The sequence below is a fragment of the Mus musculus genome, chromosome 14 (assembly GCF_000001635.26).
Source record: "Mus musculus strain C57BL/6J chromosome 14, GRCm38.p6 C57BL/6J".
Classification (NCBI taxonomy): domain Eukaryota; kingdom Metazoa; phylum Chordata; class Mammalia; order Rodentia; family Muridae; genus Mus; species Mus musculus.
The window spans coordinates 43,873,288-43,894,321 of NC_000080.6; the positions used below are offsets into that span (position 1 = coordinate 43,873,288).

The 21,034-nt window shown below is 43.8% G+C and overlaps 1 long non-coding RNA gene and 1 pseudogene across 1 annotated transcript; one reads left to right on the plus strand and one right to left on the minus strand.

The window, feature by feature from the left end:
* Positions 1-1,072: 1,072 nt before the first annotated feature.
* Positions 1,073-12,175, plus strand: Gm32537. The gene is made up of 3 exons (XR_383385.1): positions 1,073-1,170; positions 11,418-11,524; positions 11,755-12,175. It is a non-coding gene; the product is annotated as a predicted gene, 32537 (long non-coding RNA).
* Positions 1,404-2,052, minus strand: Ear-ps9 (eosinophil-associated, ribonuclease A family, pseudogene 9; annotated as a pseudogene).
* Positions 12,176-21,034: the final 8,859 nt, after the last annotated feature.

Below are 21,034 nucleotides of genomic sequence, written 5' to 3' on the forward strand. Positions count from 1 at the left end.
GAAGAAGGGAACAAGATTCTGTAAGTTCTCCTTTGATACCCACATACATGACCACCACATACATGTCTTCCACATACGTGCTATGGTATGTGTGCCCCTACCAACACAATAAATATAAAGCATTAAAATAAAGCATCAAACAAAAACCTGGACAATAAACAAACAAATGAACAAACAAATCTCCAACCCCCCTCAAATGCCATCACCCCCGGTCCAGAATCAGATCATTGCCTGTAACATAATCTTCTCAGGGAGATGATAGTGTGGGAGAGCATGAGCCACACTAGCTATACAGAGAAAAGTGCCAACACCTATCTCAGAGACAAGAACTGTCACATGGATAAACATGACAAGGAATGTCTCTGTCTCCATTTCCCCTGCAATTTGTTAGCTTAATGGATAGAGGAAGACAAAACATTAGGATGCTGAGCCTCTGTCTTCTCAGATGGATGGGCCACCCCAGAAAGGACAGTTTGAAGATCTACTTCCTGCTTCTTGTCTGTGTAAAGCTTAGATACAAAGTAGTGGTGTTCATCATGGACATTTCACTCACTAGTGTAATCATAATTTCTCCTTCATTCCTCTGCCTCTCTGAACTGTCTTGCACTTCCTCACCCTGTGTGGCTGGTTCTCTGGTTTCACACAGTCCCAGCTTCTGCTTTCCTATTCCATGTATTCTATTCCCCTATTTTACACTTTCTGTAAGATTTCGTCTTTGATTTTCATCTAAATCCATGTATGGTTACATATAAGTACACACACACACACACACACAAACACACACACACACACACAAACACACACACACACACACACACACACACACACACACACACACACCACTTTTAAAAATCCATTGAGGTGGAGAGATATCTCAGCAGTTAAGAACTCTGACTGCTCTTGCAGAGGACCTGCTTGTTTCATTCCTAGTTCCCAAGTAGCTTACAATCATCTGTAACCCCAGGGCAGGCTCTCTCATTGTTCATCTCTTTCCTGTGCAGATTCCAGTACCCTTATCTTGGAATCTGTCCTTCTGGTTTGTGTTGAATGTTCTCACAATTGATCTCTAAGGACAGCTATGCAGGGAGAAGGCAAGGGATAGCCTCACAGAGAGATCCCAATTCCCTGGTCTCCTCTGCCAGCCACTTCTTTCCCACAGAGAAACTTCAGGTAAGATGCTGTGTGGGAACTTTCAGGAAAGATGCCCATCTCTTCTCAGATTCATTTGTTTCCAGGGACTGGGAAGATGTCTCAATTGGTATAAGGCCCTGCCTCAACACACACACACACACACACACACACACACACACACACACACACACATACACACACTTCTCTGTGTGTGTCTCTTCCCCTTCCTCTCTCCACAACACTGACAGACACAAAGATACCAGAGATCTAGATTTGTATGCAAAGGTATTTATTAATTAGAAAAGATCTATTCAGCAAAATTAAAGGGAGTAAGTGACAGGTTTCACGAGGACATGTGCTATATGGAGCGCAGACAGAGGAATTGTCTCTTCACTACTATGATCTCGGCAGTAGCAGATGAGCGAAGGTGCAAAGTGCTGGCACTGTAGCTAAAATGTCCCATCCAAGTGAACTGGAACCACTGGATACATGGGACTGTCCTGTGGAGTTCTGGGGTCACAGGCAACTGTGTAGTACTCCAATGATCTTCTTGATTGGTATCTGCATTGGGTATAATTTGTTGCCCGACTGGTGATGTTACAGACAGTTATATGTACCGGAGATGAACTATTATGACAGTTTTGTCTTATCTTGTCACTGCACAAGCCACTTGGATTTCCACACACACCAACAGCATTAGCAAAACTTGTATGAAGAAAAGTATTTAAGCCCTTACATGTTACTCTAGCCCTGTTAATACGCAGCATTTCAATTACATTGGAGGTTGGCATTATTATTGATATGCTGGATGGCAAACTTCTGGGAAGGGGTTTGACCCAGGCATGAGGCAAGCATTAGGACAAGTCCTAGCAGCAGCAGGAGACAAAGTCGGGACTCAAGCAGCTTCGGACCCATGTTTCCTGTGAGGACAGAAGAGAAGTAACTGCTCCCACCTTGCCTCAGTTTTCCCTATGTCTTCCTGAAGGCCCTTGCTGTCACTGTGGGTTCATAGTGCCACTTTTCCTGAACACTGCCCCATCACCTGCCCACCCTGTCCCAGGCATAGACAGTCGGTGTCTTACCCTGTCTGCTTTGTGGCTCCCGTGGAACTGAGGGCTGGTTGTCCTGGAAATCAGGGATAATGTGTGAGCTCCACTTGGGCCCATAGATATACAGCAGGCTCTATTGGTGGAGCTGGTGCAGAACCCACACATTGGTACATTTTCTGCTTGTGCAACCAGCCTTCTGTTTCTTCACTTGGCCAAGCCATGGTGCTGCTGGCTCCATTGTAAGGAAGAAATTCCAAGCCCTCTTGTGCAGGGCTGTTTTAATTCTGAATTGGAATTCTACACAGAAATCTCTTATTGCCTTTTGATTGGCTGTAGGCTTTGCGACTGTTTTCAGTAAGGGACAGACAAGTTTTCTATTAGCCCGACTACACACTTTTAGAAAGTCTTGGGTAGCCTGAATCATAAGAGATATTTACCTTCTGTCTTGCATCTTTAAAATTATATGATGGTGAGGTCTGCAGAGATGGCTCAGTTGTTAGGAGTACTTTATGCTCTCCCAGAGGACCCAAGGTTGGTTTCAGCACCTGAGCTGGATGGCTTACAATTGCCTGTAACTTCATCCAAGGACATCTCATGTCTTCTAATAGCATCTGTTGGCATGTTCATACACATGTGCACAGACACACAGAAACACATTAGTAAAAATAGGCCTTAGAGATCAGTGAGATGTCAGTGGTTAAGAGAACTTCCGCTCTTCCAGATTCCTCTTGTTCCAGAGGACCCCAGTTTGTCACGAAGAAGCCAGAACTTGAGATAACTCTAGGTCCAGGGGAATTGGACACCTGTTTGCCTTTTGTTAGTACCTGTACACACATGGCACATGTGAGTGCACACACATGTGAAAGTTAAAAGGTAAAGTTTAAATATTGCATATAGGAACACTGTTATAACAAAACTGTACTCACAGCATAGTTCATAGTATTTTTCTGATTGTTTTCTGTATAAGATTCCTTTCTACATTTCCATCCACCCTCGTTTGTCCCAGAGCTACTACTGATGGCCTAGTTTTACAACATGGACCCTCAGAAAACATCTCTTTATCTAAGATGCCAGAGTTACTATAAGCCAATGCTAAAAAAGATGCAATAACTCTAACAGAATTTTGATTTCTGTTTTTCTTTGTACTGGAGTTTGAACCAGGTCTTTTGCAATCCAGAGATATAAACTGCCAGTGATCTACATCCCTAGCGTCACATAGATAGAGAGTTTTGGCTTCCATAGTTTAAAAGCCTCTCTAATTTTTTTATTATCCAAACCTCCCTTGCACTCCCACCCACTGACACATCTCCAGACCTGTTCCCGGGTCTGTTGTGAAGTACAGCCAGAGTTATATTCCAATAGTAAGTCTTGGGTTTTTCTTTCCAATCTTGATGAATATCATAATAATATCTCAAGAAATACTTTTGCACTTGACCTATAAGCTACAGTGACTATTTTGCTTTCCCAATTGATAGATGTTTTTTATGCAGATTCCATTGATGAAAGATTGTTTCCAAAACTTGGAATTTCTCCAACCCTGGGATCCTCTTGCAATGACTGCTCTAGACCTCTGACTGACAGATGCCCAGTGTCAGTGGAGTATTTGACACAGCTCTGTCAAGTGCTCTGGCTGTCTATGGAAATGACAGTGGACAACATTTGTAAAACTGTCACAGGAACCTGTTTTTAGGGACTAATCTTTTGGGGGGTCTAAGGAGTGTTGAGTAGGGTGTTACTCTGTAGCCTGGGTTTGGTTTGAACTTGCTTAGAAACCCAAATTGGATTCAATTTTTTCTGTCCTTCTGCCTCAGGCTGGAAGTTCTAGGGTCCCAGGCTTGCACTTCCAGACCCAGCTTATGAGCCAGGTTGTAAGCAGCCTGTGCTGCTGTGATGAGTGGATGCTCAGCTTTAGGAAGTAAGACTCAGCAGCAAGAAGCTAGGATGCCGTGTGCTTGCCCTTGAAGGATTTTGTGGGACACAGTGCCCTTTCCTGTCCTCCTTTTTTCTCCCATGACTTTGAGCAGCATTGCTTTAACACATGCCTCCCATCATGGGTGTTTCTCTACCACAGACACCCAAACAAGAAAGCCAACTGACGGGATGATATCCCTGACACTAAAATTAAATGTTGTTCTGTTTCCCTTCATAGTTGTTCCCCCCCCCCCACATGCACACATATGCACGTGCACCCTCATTTATTCAGTGACTCAAAGCACTAGAGAGATTCTGAGATGGAAGGAATCTATGAGGTCTTTTATTACAGATCCTACATTTCACAACCGAAGATCAGAATCCGGGGTGATGTTCCAGGCTGACACGATATAGGACTGGTGACTCTCCGATTTGAGGGTCACACTGCACTCTAACAACTTCAGAATTGTGGTGGAGATCACTTGCAGAGTGTGCAGTCTCAGAAAGAGAAGAAGAGGCTGAAGCTGGGCACCTTCATGATGCTAAGAAAGGTTGGGCTGAGAGCTAGCTCAGAATGAGGTCTGTAAGACCTCCTTGTGGTCAGCAGAGGGCAGGAGCGGGCCTGTAGTCCTGTGCTGGTGTGGGGCCTGGGAAAGGAGGACCTGGCATAGAGATGGCCTCATTTTCTTCTGTAACACAGAAAACACAGATGTGGATGTTCTTCCCACTGGAACCTTTTCATCTAGAGTCTCTTTACTAGACTAAGAATGTTGTAACTTAACAACTGGAGTTGGCAGTCAATGGACTGCCCAGGCTCCTCACTCTGTTAATAGGGTAACCGGTAATGGTGTGTGTAGGGTGCTGCTTCACTCTGAAATGAGAGATCATCCCAGTGTGGTTGTCCTTCCATGTTCAGCAGCCTTCCCCTTTGATGACACTGTCCTGGGATATGGCTGCTTAGAACACACTAGAGATGAAAGCAGTTAGGATAAGTCCTGGGGACAGTCATTTAGAGGCTGCATGTTAGTCTCTAGGACACACTTGCTCTTGCCTCCTTCCCTAACCTACAAGACTTTTATTCTCATTTTTATCAATAAAACACTCTCTTCAGTTTCATGGTGTTTTGGGGGACTCAAGGGATCAGGAGCTCTGGTCCTGTTCAGTGTATGGCCCTTACCCAGCACGAGTCTGTAGGTGCCACCAACTGTCCAACTTCTGTCTGATTTGTCTTCAGCCAGGTCACTCTCTTTGAACTAGTACTATTCTTGGCATTGCCTCCCAAGTGCTGGATTACTGAATAAACTACCTCCCATCTACTCAGGGGCTGAGGACTGTTTTTGGTTTGTTTTATTTGTTGGTTTGTTTTCTGAACAACAGGTCTCACTATTTAGCCCTGGGTGGTTTGATATTTTCTGTGTAGATCAGGCTGGCCTCAGACTCAGACAGAGCCACTTGACTCTGCTTCTCAAGTGTTGGGGTAAAAGCTTGTGCCACTATGTCTGATGCCACTGAAGAAAGCATCTCGTTCAGATTCTGTTGGGCACAGCATCTGGGAAATTTAGATCCACACTGTGCAAACTTTCTGATTTCTCACAAGGCAGAAATAAAGATTATTTTATGTTGAAAACTGTAAATGTTTATTTATTTATTTATTTAATATATGTAAGTACACTGTCACCATTTTCTGACAAACCAGAAGTGAGCATCAGATTCCATTATAGGTAGTTGTGAGCCACCATGTGTTTTCTGGGAATCAAACTCAGGAACCCTGTAAGAGCAGTCAGTGCTCTTAGCCAGTGAGCTAAGAAAACAGTAAATCTTTATATTTGTAGTTAATTTAAAAACATAAAAGGCACAGTGTAGTTCAGTCAGAACACAGGTATGGGCATCAGGTCTCTGCTCCTACCTGTTGACCTTATCCTTTGCTTTGTAGTTCGTGGCCACATCATCCCCCTTTTTTTGATTGTGAACTTTCAGGAAGAACAGTATAGAGCTAGGCACAAAAACCAGTCAGCTATTGGAAATTAGGTAAGCTTATGACAACATTGCTATGGACAAGTTTGAAGAAGCTGTCTGTCTTAGCAAACATGAACTGATCACCAGGTTTTTGGGTTAAATAAAAAGCAGCTACTTCACTCAGGGTACAGGAGGGACAAACAGGCTTAGCATACTAGCACTGGTTGCCTGTTCAGGCCTGTCCCATTTTCTCTCTCCTGTCAGCTCTTCTCCTTGGAGTTGTGGTTCTTTAAGGTTTCTTTCTTTCTTTCTTTCTTTCTTTCTTTCTTTCTTTTTTTTTGGTCATTTTGAGACAGGGTTTCTCTGTATAGCCCTGGTAGTCCTGGACCTCACTTTGTAGACCAGGCTGGCCTTGAACTCAGAAATTCGCCTGCCTCAACCCCCTCTTGTTTTCTCAGCATGTATTTCAGGCCAGCCTGAGTCTTCTGCCTTTTTCCTCCCAAAGTGTTGGAATCATGGCAGGAGCAGTTGACCCAAATGGACTTTGAATTGGTGTAAGTGAGCTCTCTTGCTGATTTGCAGTGGTATGGAGTGTTAAGAGATGGTGAGATGACACAGCTTGGAAAGCACTGAGAAGAGGGGTGGGGTAAGGAATGAGATCTCAGTGGAGTAAGGGCAGCTTGTGCCTGAAGCATTATATACTTCCATGAGCAGTCATTAAATACCTTTCTGTATTCATGAATGTTCATGTGATAATAACAAAACTATACATCATGGGTTCTTGTTTAAAGTTTATTATAATATCATGCCTTCTTGTGCCTTGAAACTCGCTCCTCCAAAAAAAAAAAAAAAAAAAAAAACAAAAAAAAAACCGTTGTCATTCTGATGTCCCCAGAACATGTTAGATAAAAGGCACTAAGCAATAAGGTGTTGTTATGAGTTAACAAGCCGCTTATCAGAACTCAGATGGTGAAAGCAGAATCCGTTACTTCGCCACCCCTCTATCTCTTCTGTCTTGGTCTATCTTCAGGCAGAAGTCCCACATGCATTGGTAAGATGTTGGTTTTGTGACAATCTTTCTGGAATCAGCACACTGACACCAATGAGACCAGAAGAGAGGTGGTGTCACCTGTGGACTGAAGCTAGAATAAATCCTGGAAGGCTCTCAGGGTTGGGTTGGCTTTTATTCTCATTTTATGCTCTAGGACCACAAGGTTGGGCAGATAAGCAAGCAAGAGATTACAGAAGCATCCCTGGCAGTCCGAAGGTTAAATTTAGCAGACCCTTGCCATTTCTCCAGGCTATTCTGTTTCAGGTAGCAGGTGAAGTCGTGCTTGACAAACAGGCAGTACAAACAGTATCAGTAAATCAAGTAAATAACTAAAGAAACCAATAAGTCTATATCTAGTAATTGGTCTTTTCTAGCATATTCTACTCCGGTGGCAGCAGGGCCAAACCCTACTGTCTCAAGAATGAGAGGAGTGGGAAAGGTCTCCATCTTTATCCCTCAACACTCTCAAGACAATGTTTCTGAGTGTCGAGGTTCTCCCAGTGAGCTAACAGTGGATCCCAGTGGCTGTCGTTGATTACATCATGTGTGGACCAATAACCCTGGTGGTCCATCAACTCTTCTGTGGTAGCTGTGTGTCAGCTCTTCTCTTTCCACTGCTTATGTGTATGAACCCAACTTTATATAATTCAACAGAACACTGATGTAGAACAGTACAGATAAAAATCAGATTTGGAATCAAGATGTCAGCCTCTAAAGAGATTTTGAAAATATAATCCAGCATCAATTTCTCTTATTTATCTTTTTGTTTTGAAAAGGATGTGTTTACTAGCCAGATCTGGTGACACATGTTCCTGCAGACCTGGCAGAGTTGTGTTCAGACTGTTGGGCACCGCAGACAGCTCTGGGCGCTGTGGAAGACCTCGTTCTGGAGTCTGTGGTCCACACAGAGTCCAGGGGTGTCAGGTTCTCAGGCTTGGACACTGCAAATGCCACTGGCTGACCCTGAAGAGCTGAGACTAAAGTGGGGGTGACTGGGAGGGGGGACGCTCAGGCAGACTCTGGTCTGGGGCCTGAAGGGAAATGTCCAGGAAGAGGGAGCACTGGCTCAGTTCACATGGGGAGGAGTTGTCTGGCCAGCTTAGGTGGATTCCTCAGTGGGCAGGTTGGTGGTGGTGGTGGCTGGGAACACAGAGAGATCTCCTGGTGGGAGGTTCTGAGCAAGCACCTCCTTCCAGGAATGCCTGCTCCATTGCTCCAGCTCAGCAGGTGCGTTTAGAAGAGGCAGTTCCTGGTTTTAAGGCATCTATTGTGGGAAGGCAGAGAGAGGGAGAGAGCAGGGAAGCAGAGGTCCTGGCAACTTGAACTTTATTTGACCCTTACTCAAAATGGAAATCTTAATATAAATCGATGCAGGTGTCTCTCTTATGTTGGGTTCCATCCCAGGCACAATGTATAAAAGTAAATACCATAAGGGGTTATACACAGGTGCAGGAAGTGCTGCTGAGTGGTTTGTTCGGGTTTAAGCTTATGTGGGCACCTATACAAAGCAGTTCTATTGACTTTTATCATGATTTCCAAGGGCACAGAACATAAAAGAATATTTAATCAACTTGGCATGAGAAAAATTCCTACTTACAGCAGAAACAACACATGAGAAAGTTTCCTTATAATATTAGTAACAGCACAAAATAACAGGTCAGCCAGGAAACAGTTACCTAGGCCTTAATATTTTTACTTAGGCCTTAACATTCCATCTTGGCCTTGCTATTTTAACTAGGTCTTAACAATGTGAATCCTGCTACTAAGGAATATAGAGATAAGGGTGAGGGTGGAGGGAGGTGGTGGACCAACCAGCAAAGGCCCTTGCTATTCATGTCTGGCAACCCGAATTTGATTCCTAGGACCCATGTAAAGATGGAAAAAGAGAATAGATTCCACAAAGCTGACCTCTGTTTTCCACATCCCCCTATAACACTAAACAGAAATTTAAGAGGGATTGGAGAGAGGACTCAGTGGTTAAGTGTAGTGGTAAATTGTTAGTCTGCTCTGAGCTCCCAGTGGGAGCATTCATAGCTCTGAAGTTGCTCAAGAGACCTGGATTCATGAATGAAAGACACACACATGCTGGCTGATTTTTGATATGCCTTACTAGCTCAGTGGTTGGGCACTTCCAAACCTCCCTGGGGCTAGCACACACTCCCTCTGGTATTCCTGAGTTAACACTTTCTATATCCCAACATCTCATCCTTTCTGTTGGGAATTGGTTCTAATGCTTTGTCTTAATTAGGTTCCCAAATCACACAGGAATCTGTGTGTCCAAACACTGAGGGCCCCTGACCCCTGTTGTTTTCAGAAGGTAGTGGAATAGGTCTTTGAAGTTAAGTCTTGAGGCTCCATAGCTTATCCTCATGCCTGGCTCATTGTCTGCTTTCTGAGTGTGGATGCAATGTGAGTAGCTCTTTTCCTACTAGTATGGCTTCCATGTCTGCTGTCATAACTTTGACTGATGCTGGACTGTGTCCCAGTGTCTGCCTGGAGCTGTAAGTCAAAATAACCCATTCTTATACACGTTGGTTTTGCCCTATTTTATCACAGCAGTGATAAAAGGCACTGCTAATGATCTGAATTTGAGCTGCAGAATCCATATGGCAGAAGGTGGGAACCAACTTCTGTAAGTTGTCCATTGACCTCCACATACATGACCTCACACATTGTGCTGTGGTATGTGTGCACCCACCAACACAATAAACGTAAACCATGATAATAAAGAAAAACAGCAAACAAAAACATGGATAATAATCAAAGAAAATCACAACCTCCCTTAAACCCCAAGAGCCACTGTCCAGATTGAGACCATTGCCTGTAACATCTGCTTCTCAGAGAGATGACAGTGTGGGAGAGCCTAAGCCACCCTAGCTACATAGAAGGAAGAGAGCAAAGGGAGAAATTGCCAACACCTGTCTCAGAGATTAGCATGGCCTCATGGATAAACATGAGATGGAATGTCTCTGTCTCCATTTCCTATGGAATCTGCTAGGATCACTCCAGAAAGTTCAGGTTAAAGATCAAACAGACACACAATCTCCCTTTCTAGATGTTCGACCTGACTTTCCTGTGAGTCCAGCAGGTACAGTCACAGCCCTGTCTCCAGGACACACAGACCTTATCTCCTACCCCACCTCAGAATGCTGACTCTATCCGTTTTCTTCAGTTCCAGAGATGAGGTGCCCAATGTTATGACAGGCTGTGGGTCCACAAAGCTGAGTAGCTAAGGCTGGTTTCAGCTTCTGTTGCCAAAACTGTCTGGCCCTGTTGTTGGAAGACGTTTTATAGCTTGAGTTCAGAGGTCAATGTTTGCTTGTCTTTTTCACACTGAAGTTGTTTCTTTAAGGAGGTCAAGACATTCCTTCACTGGACTAAATTTCCTTTTTCATTTGTCATTAACATTCATCCTGGTCACATGCAGGCACTTGTTATATGGTAAGTGTACAGTGCCCAGTGTGGGTGTTTCTCCTTCTAACTTTTTTCTATCCAAATTCTCCTTTCTTTTCACCAAACTTTAAGTATATGGGTGTGGTTTTTTTCCCATGAAATTCTCCTCATCACAATTTGCTCCAAAATTTCCCCTAATTCACTCGCTCACCTTCTGCTTTATAAGAGCAGTTCCAACTGCCAGCATCCTCCCTCCTCCTGATTTTTCATAACAAAGGGTCATTTCACACAGAAATCCTGGGAGGTGAGCTGCAAAGAATGAGCTGGGACAAGTGAGTGGCCCCTCAGCTTTGGGTTGGGGACACTGGTGCCTGCTCTGGAGGGAAATGTTGCCAGAGACAGGTAAATTTTCCCCAAAGTGACTGAAAGAGACCTGGAAACAACTATAGTTGAAAGATAGTTCGGTCTGTTGTAACACCACCACCACCAACAGCATACACACAAAGAGAGAGTGAGAGTGCCACATTGTTTCTTCTGGCACACTGGGCAACATCTGATCCATTTAGGAAGACTTAGAACTGATAAAGTGGGAAAGGGCATCTGGTGAATGAGCCTCCTTCCTTGGAACTGAAGAAAATGGATAGTGTCAGTAGTCTGAGATGGTTTAGGAGATAAGGTCTGTGTGTCCTGGAGACAGGGCTGTGACTCCACCTGCTGGACTTGCCAGTCAGGGCAACCATCTGGAAAAGGGGACTGTGTGTCTGCTTGACCTCAACCCAGGGCTTGGATGTTTGAATCATCTCTTCTTGGAGTTGATGTAGGGGTGGAGAGGGGTGAGAGGAGAGGTGGGGAGTCTTACTCGATGGGACTGATCAAGAGGAACAATGGCTGCCATGACTTTGAAGTAGGTTGTTTGCTTCTTTCAGGCCCACTGAGATCCATCTCCTGGCTTCTCCTCTGCCCACAAGCATGCAGTCCCCTTCATCCCCCTGCCTCACACAGATTCATCAAGCCTCCCCAGAGAGTTTTTAAGGTACAGAAATGCTTCTCACACTTCCACAGAAAACATTACACACACATACATACATACATACAGAGAGAGAGAGAGAGAGAGAGAGAGAGAGAGAGAGAGAGAGAGAGAGAGGAAATAAAAAGAAAGTGAGAAAGAAAGCAAAGAAGGAAGAAAGAAAAGGAAGGAAGGAAAACAGGAAGGAAGGAAGCCCTAGGAAGACAACTTCTTCAAGCACACCTCTTTCCTTCCAGGAGGCTTGGCAGGACAGTTCCATCCAGGAAGCCTGATCTGGAGGACAGTGGGCAACCCCTAGTCACTGCACACCCTCCGTCTCCTGCACTCCTTCAGTTCACCATTAGCACCATGGCAGCACAGAAGAGCTTCTTGCAAATGGAATGGAAGGTGCTTGAGGCTGCAGCCACCTGAGGGGCTCAATGCTGAAGCACAGAGAGCTCAGCTTGGCTCCTTTGGGAACATGGATCCTTCTATTAAGCAATAACTTCAGTCTTGGCCATCTGTGCCCAGACCTGCTTTGGGCTTTAGTGTCCTGACACCTTTCCTTGTTTCTGTCCCCTGAGGATTTCTCTCATTTTCTAGAAAAGCCAGTCCTTTGCTGCTCTGTGGCTTACTGCTTCTGTCTGAGAAGAATCTCTAAACCTTTTCCTTCTTCCCTCCACCCTGCTAAATTATTAAGTCTGATGTCATAATACAAGGGACCAGCACTCTGCCTGAAGTTTCTGGACAAGGCAAAGCCTTTCTGTTGATCAAAAGAGTGCGCTCTGAATGGAGAGTGCACCAGGCTCTTGATTATGGTGAGTGTTTTACACAAATATATGTGAGCTGTAGTCCAGTCTAACATTAACTAGTTTCAAAAGGATCATTTGCACAAAGAAAATGAAGGAAAGGGGAAGGAGCCAGCTTCTTTAGTTCTTTAAATTCTGAGAATGCAGCTGGGCCTTTGGGTAGACAAAGGTGGGAGAGGGTATTTACCTTAAAGTCTTTTAAGCTGGGGGGAATTAAAAATTAATTCCTTGTCATTAAGGTAAGTTTAATGGTGTTTGATAAAACAGACTAAGAGTTGGTGTCTCTTATACCCACTCCCACCCACATGCCCTTCCTTCCTTTCTGTCTCCTCCTTCTTCCTGTATTTATCTCTAATCTCTCACAGAGGACTGGGAAAGCACAGCTCAGCAGGGCGCTCATTATTTCCCACCCAGAGCAAACTGGCTCTCAGGGCCTTTGTCAGAGGTCTTGTAGTGACATGAGCAAGTCAATGTCCTCTCTGTGACTTCATCTTGTCTTCTTGTGCTCCCATTCAGCTAACCCTCCACTCTATGCTCTCTTTCAAAACACACTGAAGACAGGTTACTTTCTAAACATTTTTTTTGTTATTGTTGTTGTTGTTTTAATTAAATGATGTTTTGTGTTTACTTTTTTTATTAGCTTTGGGTTTTTTGTTTTTTTTTTTGTTTTGTTTTGTTTTTTTCTTGTTTGAGTGTCTGTCTGCTTTCTAATGTAATCTTATGTGACCCTCCATGCTGAACTACACTCTCAGCTCCCAGGTTTTCTTTTTATTAAAGCTCTTCCTCTCAGTGATGGTGTTGTACCTCAGCAGTAGGGTTCTGCCTAAGACCCTGATCTGACAAGACAAAGGAAGAGCATTGCAGAAATATCCAAGACCTTTGAAAATAGAGGAACCATTGACCTTTAGCTGAAACCTCTGTATGCAGAAACTGTTAGCCACAGCCTCCTCTTGCAAGATGACTGCTCCCCTACACAGACCTCCTGCCCAGATTGGCTACCCTCCCTCCTCTACAGCCGTGTACAATCAATGCACACTGTTTCCAGGATGCTGCTGGTACATCTGCATCAGAGCCCACTGGCACTTGAGCCCAGCTTTTCTGTAAAGGGGTCTGTGAACCTGATAGTTTCTTCATTACCTCTCAACCCTGGTCAGGTTTCCAGAGCCAAGGTATCCAGGTCAAAGCAGGGCATGCTGTGAGGGAGCTTCTATATTGGGTTGAGGTAAGAAGACAATGTTCATCAGAGTGACACCATCCCATGGGTTGGGGTCCTGGGCTGCACAGGAAGGAGGAAAAAAGGGAGGCCACCAGCACTCTCTGCTTCCTGGTTGTGGATGCAATGGGACTGGCTGCCTCAAGCTCCAGCCATCAGGTGTGCCCAGAGGGAATCCTCACAATATTGTATACATTAGTATAATAGTTACTCCTATGATTGGGGGTGGGGTGAGGCAGATAACACAAGTGGTTAGTATTGAGTTGGTGACCCGATCCTCTGGTCTGTCAATGTGGTCCTCAAGAGAGAGAGTGGTGACTGAGGGGCAAGAGAGTTGAAGAGTGAAGAAAAGACAGTCTGTCTGCTTAAGTCTCAAGTCTTCTTTATTGAAAGGCAACTATGGGTATATAAGCACAAGCTGCGGGGGAGGGGTGCAGCTGGAGACATTTATCCACAAGTCCAGGATGTATAGGAGAAAAACAAGATGTTATCAGAGTGTATTCAGGTGTGGTGGGCTTCCTGCAAAAACATCACGTTAGGAAAACAAATCTCTCATCAGGGCAGAAAAGCATCCACCTGTAAGTAAATACCCCGAGATGGCTGCAGAGATGATAGCCACTTTCTGCTAAGAGTTGACTCCCAACCAGTTGGCAGATGAGTAACTCTATATGAAATGGACTCTGGACTTTCCCTTCTACTTTACAAATTTCCCCATTGACTTTGCTATTACATCTTGAGATACTGAGATATCAAACACCTAACTGAGAGCTGTTACCAAGTATTTCCCAGCTAATTCTGTAGAGGTTGTAGTGGGCAGGCCTGCCTGTTCTCTACCATCTTCTTTCTTGAATTTCCTGGATTTGATGGCTGGTGGTCATGATTAAGTAAGAGAATGACTGACTTTTCTGTATGAAATATGACGCATGCATACACATAAAATAAAAATAAATGAACATAAAGAAGGAAATATGATGCATGGTAATAGTGTTGGGTGTGGTATATAGGAGAATATTGTGTCTGCAACATGGTTTCTGCCTCAACTGTCTCAATAAAATGAAAACTCTTAGAAGTTACAACATGCATATAAACTTCACACTTTATGCTTAGAATATATATCATGAATACATACCATGAATATATACCATGAATATATGTGTGTATGTATGTATATACATGTGTGTGTGTGTGTGTGTGTGTGTGTGTGTGTGAATGTATAATGAAGCCCCTACTTGTCTTAAACTCCCTGTGAAGTTGACAGAACTTTGAATTCCTGATCCTCCAGCTCCACTTCCCAAGTGTTGTACTTCTAGGCGCTGCCACCATGCCCCACAAGGACAGAGGACTTCTAAGACCCATATCCAGTTTTCACATGCTGATACAGTACAAAACTTTTAAACCAAAATCCTGAGAATGGACGCAGGACAGTCTGGTTCAAGGGAATATGTGTGATAGCATCTTGTTGCCTGTAAGGACAAACTGGGGTGATATCTGGGGGCTTTGCCTATCCAGGAGCCATAGCAAATCCATAGCAAATCAAAACAAAAGGGACGTTCAGAAGTACAGATGCTATACATTAGTTGCTGGATAAATGTTAACACTAAGTTTTGTTCAGTCATGTTTATTTGGGACAAGGTCTCACTGTGTGGACCAGTCTTGCCTGCAATTCACAGAGATCTCCTGTCCTGCCTCGTGAGTGCTGGGATTAAGAGCATGTGCCACCATCTGAGGATGACACTGGCGATTTAGACATGAAGTGAAAATGGTGTTAAACCACAGTCAGCACAGACTGTGTAGATTGTTCTGGATTAATCCAGTCTCCTGCCATGACGAAGAAAATGAGAAAAAGGAGGGAATACTTTTCACTCCAGCAAAGCAATTGACAAAATCCTTAAGTGCTTCTTCCATTGACATCAACCCGGACCTTGAACTGAAGATGTTAACTGGCTGGCAGTAGTCCTTGCCTAGCATGCACAGACCCCACATTCAATCCCCAGCACCACTTGCCTGCAATCACAGTATTTGGCCAGTAGAGTCGTGGAATCAAAGGTTGATGCCATCCTCTGATAGCAATTTCAAGGCCAGCCTAAGCTGTATGAGAGACCCAGTCTCCAAAAATCCAAACCAAACAGGAACTCTAGATTTTATGATGCGCTGACAGTTCCCTTCTCAGGCCTGGCTTGGATATAATCTTTCCAGATAGATCTCTACAGATAGACGCTCCTTCTCTGTAGGCACATATTTTTCACAACCTACTTTAATAAGAGTTCAAGCTCCCTTCCAGCCCACCGCCCATCACAGGTAGGGAAAAGAAAGGTTAGGATACAAGGGAAGTGGATCTGTTCAGAATCAGATCTTTTGGGGGGATTCCAATCTTTGTTGTTCTCAGTGGAGTCCACTCCCAATCACCAAACGTGAATCAGTAGCTGTAGTCCAGTCCATTCAACAGACACCACACATAAATCAGCAAGGTCAATTCAATCCAGAAGAAACCATGAGGCTCACCAACTGGCCAGAGTCCTAGGAAGCAGCAAGAAGCCACAGGAATCTCATGTGAAATTCTTGACTGAGTTTCTCTCTCTGAAGTCACCACAAGCGAAGCTCGCAATACAATGTAAGGTAAACCAACACATGCATGTCGTCAGGGGAGACCAGCAAGCAGAGCAAGCAAACCAATGCTCAAGCTCCCACTGTCTGATGGGTCATATTCATATTAACTTCTGAACACCATGCATCCTTTCATGTATTTAATTTAGCAAAATATCCTTTAATCTGTGTCTGCTACAGCAAAACATTCTTTCACCTGTGTGTCCCAGTAAAACATCAAAATAACCTGAGTCTCCAAAGAAACCAGAAATTTCCACTTTGCTTCTCCCTGAGAAATTCCAGATTCTTGTTTTCTCAGACAAAGGAGTAGATGTAAACATATGGTTGCAGCAGAATCAGGGACAGCTTCATAAGGAAAGTTACTTCCAAGGGAGAGATATGCCAAAGTGAACAGCTCAAGGTACCACAGATGGAAGTCTGGCCCTTTATTGTTCAGGATTCCACGGGCCTTGCAGCTGGTGGGGAGGCATACATGCAAGGTGAAGAATGAAACTGGAGTCAGTACCATAGTTGAAGGCACCAGGTCAAAACTTTCAAGTCTGACTTTGTGGTTTATTCTTATGCATATGCGTGTAGTAAAACTCTGGGGAAAGGTTTCCATGTGGCAGTTATCACACTAAAACTTAAGGCACAGCTACATAGAAACTCCCCAACAAAGTTGCAAAGCATCTGTGTCTTTTTCAATAAGAATGAGTTCTACTGGCTGACATGAAGAACTCAGGCTGGGTCTAGAGAGGAAGAATCAGTGATAAGCATAGGGATAGATTCTATTGGTGGAGGATGCAAAGTACATGGGGCATCTTTCACAGGGATAGGTTCTATTTGGTGAAGATAAAGCCCAGGGTTAGGGCGCAACAATGCTTAGGATGTTAGGAAAGGCAGGGGGTTCAGGAAGAGACTGGCCCCTAAATGAATAGCAAAGGATCACCAGGTCATTTAATCACTTTCCCTAGGGCATTTCAGGTGACCAGGCATCATTCACTTCTTTTCTTTAAAGAAAACAGGCCTGTGTAATTGACAATCCTGGTTTCTCCAGTGCTTACTCTAAGCTGTGCTTCCTACCTTTTATGGATCATTTGCATAATGTGGAGATTCTGATTCATTTGCATAGAGTAGGCTTTCAGTGCCTTTACTGTTACACATAGTTCTAATTATAACTTCATACATCTCATGTCTTGTGAAAACACGAAGCTCCACCCAAAAGGGTGAGTACTATAATGAGCTATGTGTTACCCTCAGGTACACTCTACTGTTCCCAAGAACCTGCTCTGGAATGTGCACCAGTTTTAGCCACAATGGGGAGTTTCCAGTCTTCCATTTTGCCAAATTGTTTGTTTTCCACAAACTACTGTTGAAGACTTTAGATAAGGACTTCTGGGCTTCACTCTCTTCCCTACTCTCCTGCCTCAACTGCTTCCTGAGACCTGTGGTCATAGAAATCATTCAAGGAAATTGAAGAACAATAGTCAGGATTCTATGACTACTTTCATCCAGAGGACAGCGAAACTCTCCTCCTGTTCTGTCTATTGCTTGTTGAAGCAGGTCTGGATGCCCTGTGTTCAGAACTGTCTGCAATAGTGGCATCAAACTTCAGTATAAAACTGTTGTAGTTTCTAAGATATAAATCCTATCAGGAGGCAAAACCAAACCAAAACAAAACCAAACCAAGATCCAAGCAGGAGTAATCATTTCACCAACCGATGGCCCCAGACAGGGCAAAGCTCAGAAAAGCCATGATGATGGATCCCAAGAGAGCCAGTACCATATATAGCTAGCTTTTGACATGAGACTACTGACTAAATATTATTTTTAAATCACTTTGAACTTGTCATGATATATTGACCTAGAGCCAGTATGTCCCTTTGAGCATCAAGCAGATTCCCCTTTGGGCTGCATATTTAATGCCCTTGTGTTTTGAAAAGCAATCGCTACTAAAGAAACTGTCATCCTATGCCAGTTACAGCCTTGGCTGGGGAATCTGGGCTGTCTGTTGATGGGACTGGCATAGGAGGCTATTGAGGAGGAAGTGATTACTTCTGTTCTAGCAGAGCATCTGCAAGGATTCCTAGGCTATCACTATAGAGGGAACTAGGTGCATAGGCCTTTGGTCCTGTGTTTGAGAAGCTGAAAGGGAAGTCCTGGAAGCAGAAAACAGAAGTAGCATCTTTTTAAGATTAATATGCAGCTCAATAAGTCTCTTCCCAACAACAGAAAGGACATGAAAGAACACCTGATTAAAAACCTATTCCTTACTGGGCTCAAACATATATATATATATATATAATTAGGGATTTTCCTCATTTAAAATCAAAACAACCCTGAGATTCCACCTCACACCAGTCAGAATGGCTAAGATCAAAAATTCAGGTGACAGCAGATGTGGAGAAAGAGGAACACTCCTCCATTGTTGGTGGGATTGCAAGCTGGTACAACCACTCGGGAAATCAGTCTGGCGGTTCCTCAGAAAATTTGACATAGTACTACCAGAGGATCCAGCAATACCTCTCCTGGGCATATATCCAGAAGATGTCCCAACCGGTAAGAAGGACACATGCTCCACTATGTTCATAGCAGCCTTATTTATAATAGCCAGAAGCTGGAAAGAACCCAGATGCCCCTCAACAGAGGAATGGATACAGAAAATGTGGTACATCTACACAATGGAGTACTACTCAGCTATTAAAAAGAATGAATTTATGAAATTCCTAGCCAAATGGATGGACCTGGAGGGCATCATCCTGAGTGAGGTAACACATTCACAAAGGAACTCACACAATATGTACTCACTGATAAGTTGATATTAGCCCAAAACCTAGGATACCCAAGATAAATATACAATTTGCTAAACACATGAAACTCAAGAAGAATGAAGACTGAAGTGTGGACACTATGCCCCTCCTTAGAAGTGGGAACAAAACACCCATGGAAGGAGTTACAGAGACAAAGTTTGGAGCTGAGATGAAGGGATGGACCATGTAGAGACTGCCGTATCCAGGGATCCACCCCATAATAAGCTTCCAAATGCTGACACCATTGCATACATTAGCAAGATTTTATCGAAAGGACCCAGATGTAGCTGTCTCTTGTGAGACTATGCCGGGGCCTAGCAAACACAGAAGTGGATGCTCACAGTCAGCTAATGGATGGATCACAGGGCTCCCAATGGAGGAGCTAGAGAAAGTACCCAAGGAGCTAAAGGGATCTGCAACCCTATAGGTGGAACAACATTATGAACTAACCGGTACCCCGGAGCTCTTGACTCTAGCTGCATATGTATCAAAAGATGGCCTAGTAGGCCATCACTGGAAAGAGAGGCCCATTGGACACGCAAACTGTATATGTCCCAGTACAGGGGAACGCCAGGGCCAAAAAAAAAAAAAAAAAAAAAAAAAAAAAGGGAATGAATGGGTAGGGAAGTGGGGGGGAGGGTATGGGGGACTTTTGGGATAGCATTGGAAATGTAATTGAGGAAAATATGTAATAAAAATAGATAAATAAATAAATAAATAAGAAAATGTGTTGAAGGCCCCAACTATCTTGTTGACAAAAGACAGGGTTTTTATCTCTTTCCTTAATGTATTTTAGCACAGTTGAAGTTTTCTTAACACACATTTCACTGATACAAGAAGGCTCTCTGTTACCATATTTGTGGGGCCCTGTTGAACTATGGTAACCCCAAGCAATTGGCTCCTGATCTGTTGGGTTGATATTCTGAACAGATAGTCAGAGGAGTTTTGAGTAAACAGTTCATTTGTATTTCTCCTGGCTTCCTTGAAGAGCCTCTGTTTCTCTTTAGGAAACAACCAAAAACAGGTCCTTCTATCCCTTGGCTGACCTTCTGTCATCCTTCATTTGTTGGCTAGTGTTGTAGTCAAATCCTTTTTTTAAAAGACAGAATCTCACTATGTAGCCTTGACTGGCCTTGAACTCACAGAGTTCCACACACTTTTGCCTCCTGAGTGCTGGGATTAGAAGTGTATACCTCCACACCCTGTCATTCATTTTCCTTTAGATGATCAGCATCACATTAATTTCAATCCTTGTTTAGTTGGTTATCTATGGGAATTGAAAAGAATCCTAAGGAAGAGATGGGGATGAGGAGTTTGGAGTGGAGGAAGCAGCCCTGTATCCTCAGTATAGATCTCTCAGGATGACCCCATGAGGTCTCTCTCCAGCTCAGATGGTCCTGGTGAACCAAGTGCAACCTGCCCAGGCTTAGAAACGCTAGCTAAAAACCAACCACTTCAGGGTCACTCATTCCAAGACAGGCTTTGAAACAATAGTCAGCATTGTCTCTCCAGAGAACATGCCCCGCTATAACTTCTCCAGGACCAGGATGCAGGTGCTATGATTGTTCTGAGGCTACTTGTTCCTGATCTTTGGTAGAACAATGTATGCCCATGACCCAGGTGAGAAAATGCTGGTTAAAGGTGAGACTCATACCTGGTCAAAGGGCCATGTATAAATAAGTCTGAGTTCTCAGCTGTGGGTGGGTCATCCATGAATCAGAGAATATCTTGTAAGAAAGAGCCCAATCAAGAAGCTGGTAGGAACAGAGAAGAGCTGAATTCTAGATGTAACAGCTGTGGTAGACATCATCTCATACCAGATAGGATTAACTTCACAAAAAAATCAGGCCAGTCAACATTCCATCATGACTATGGGATGGACCTCCAATGTCCCACCTCTATCTAAGGGACTAAGAGCAGTTGATAGCTGCTGAGGGAGCAAAGGGTTCAAACAGTCAATAGCATAAATAACGTAAGTGTGAGTCAAGATCTAGAGTCCCTGCCAGACTGAAGAAGTAGACTACATCCATTAAGCAAAAAGACAAAATTTCACAGGGACAAAAAAAGTTTCCCCATGGGGACAGAAAATAACACCCAAGTTTAAGATCAGTATTGGGTGGTA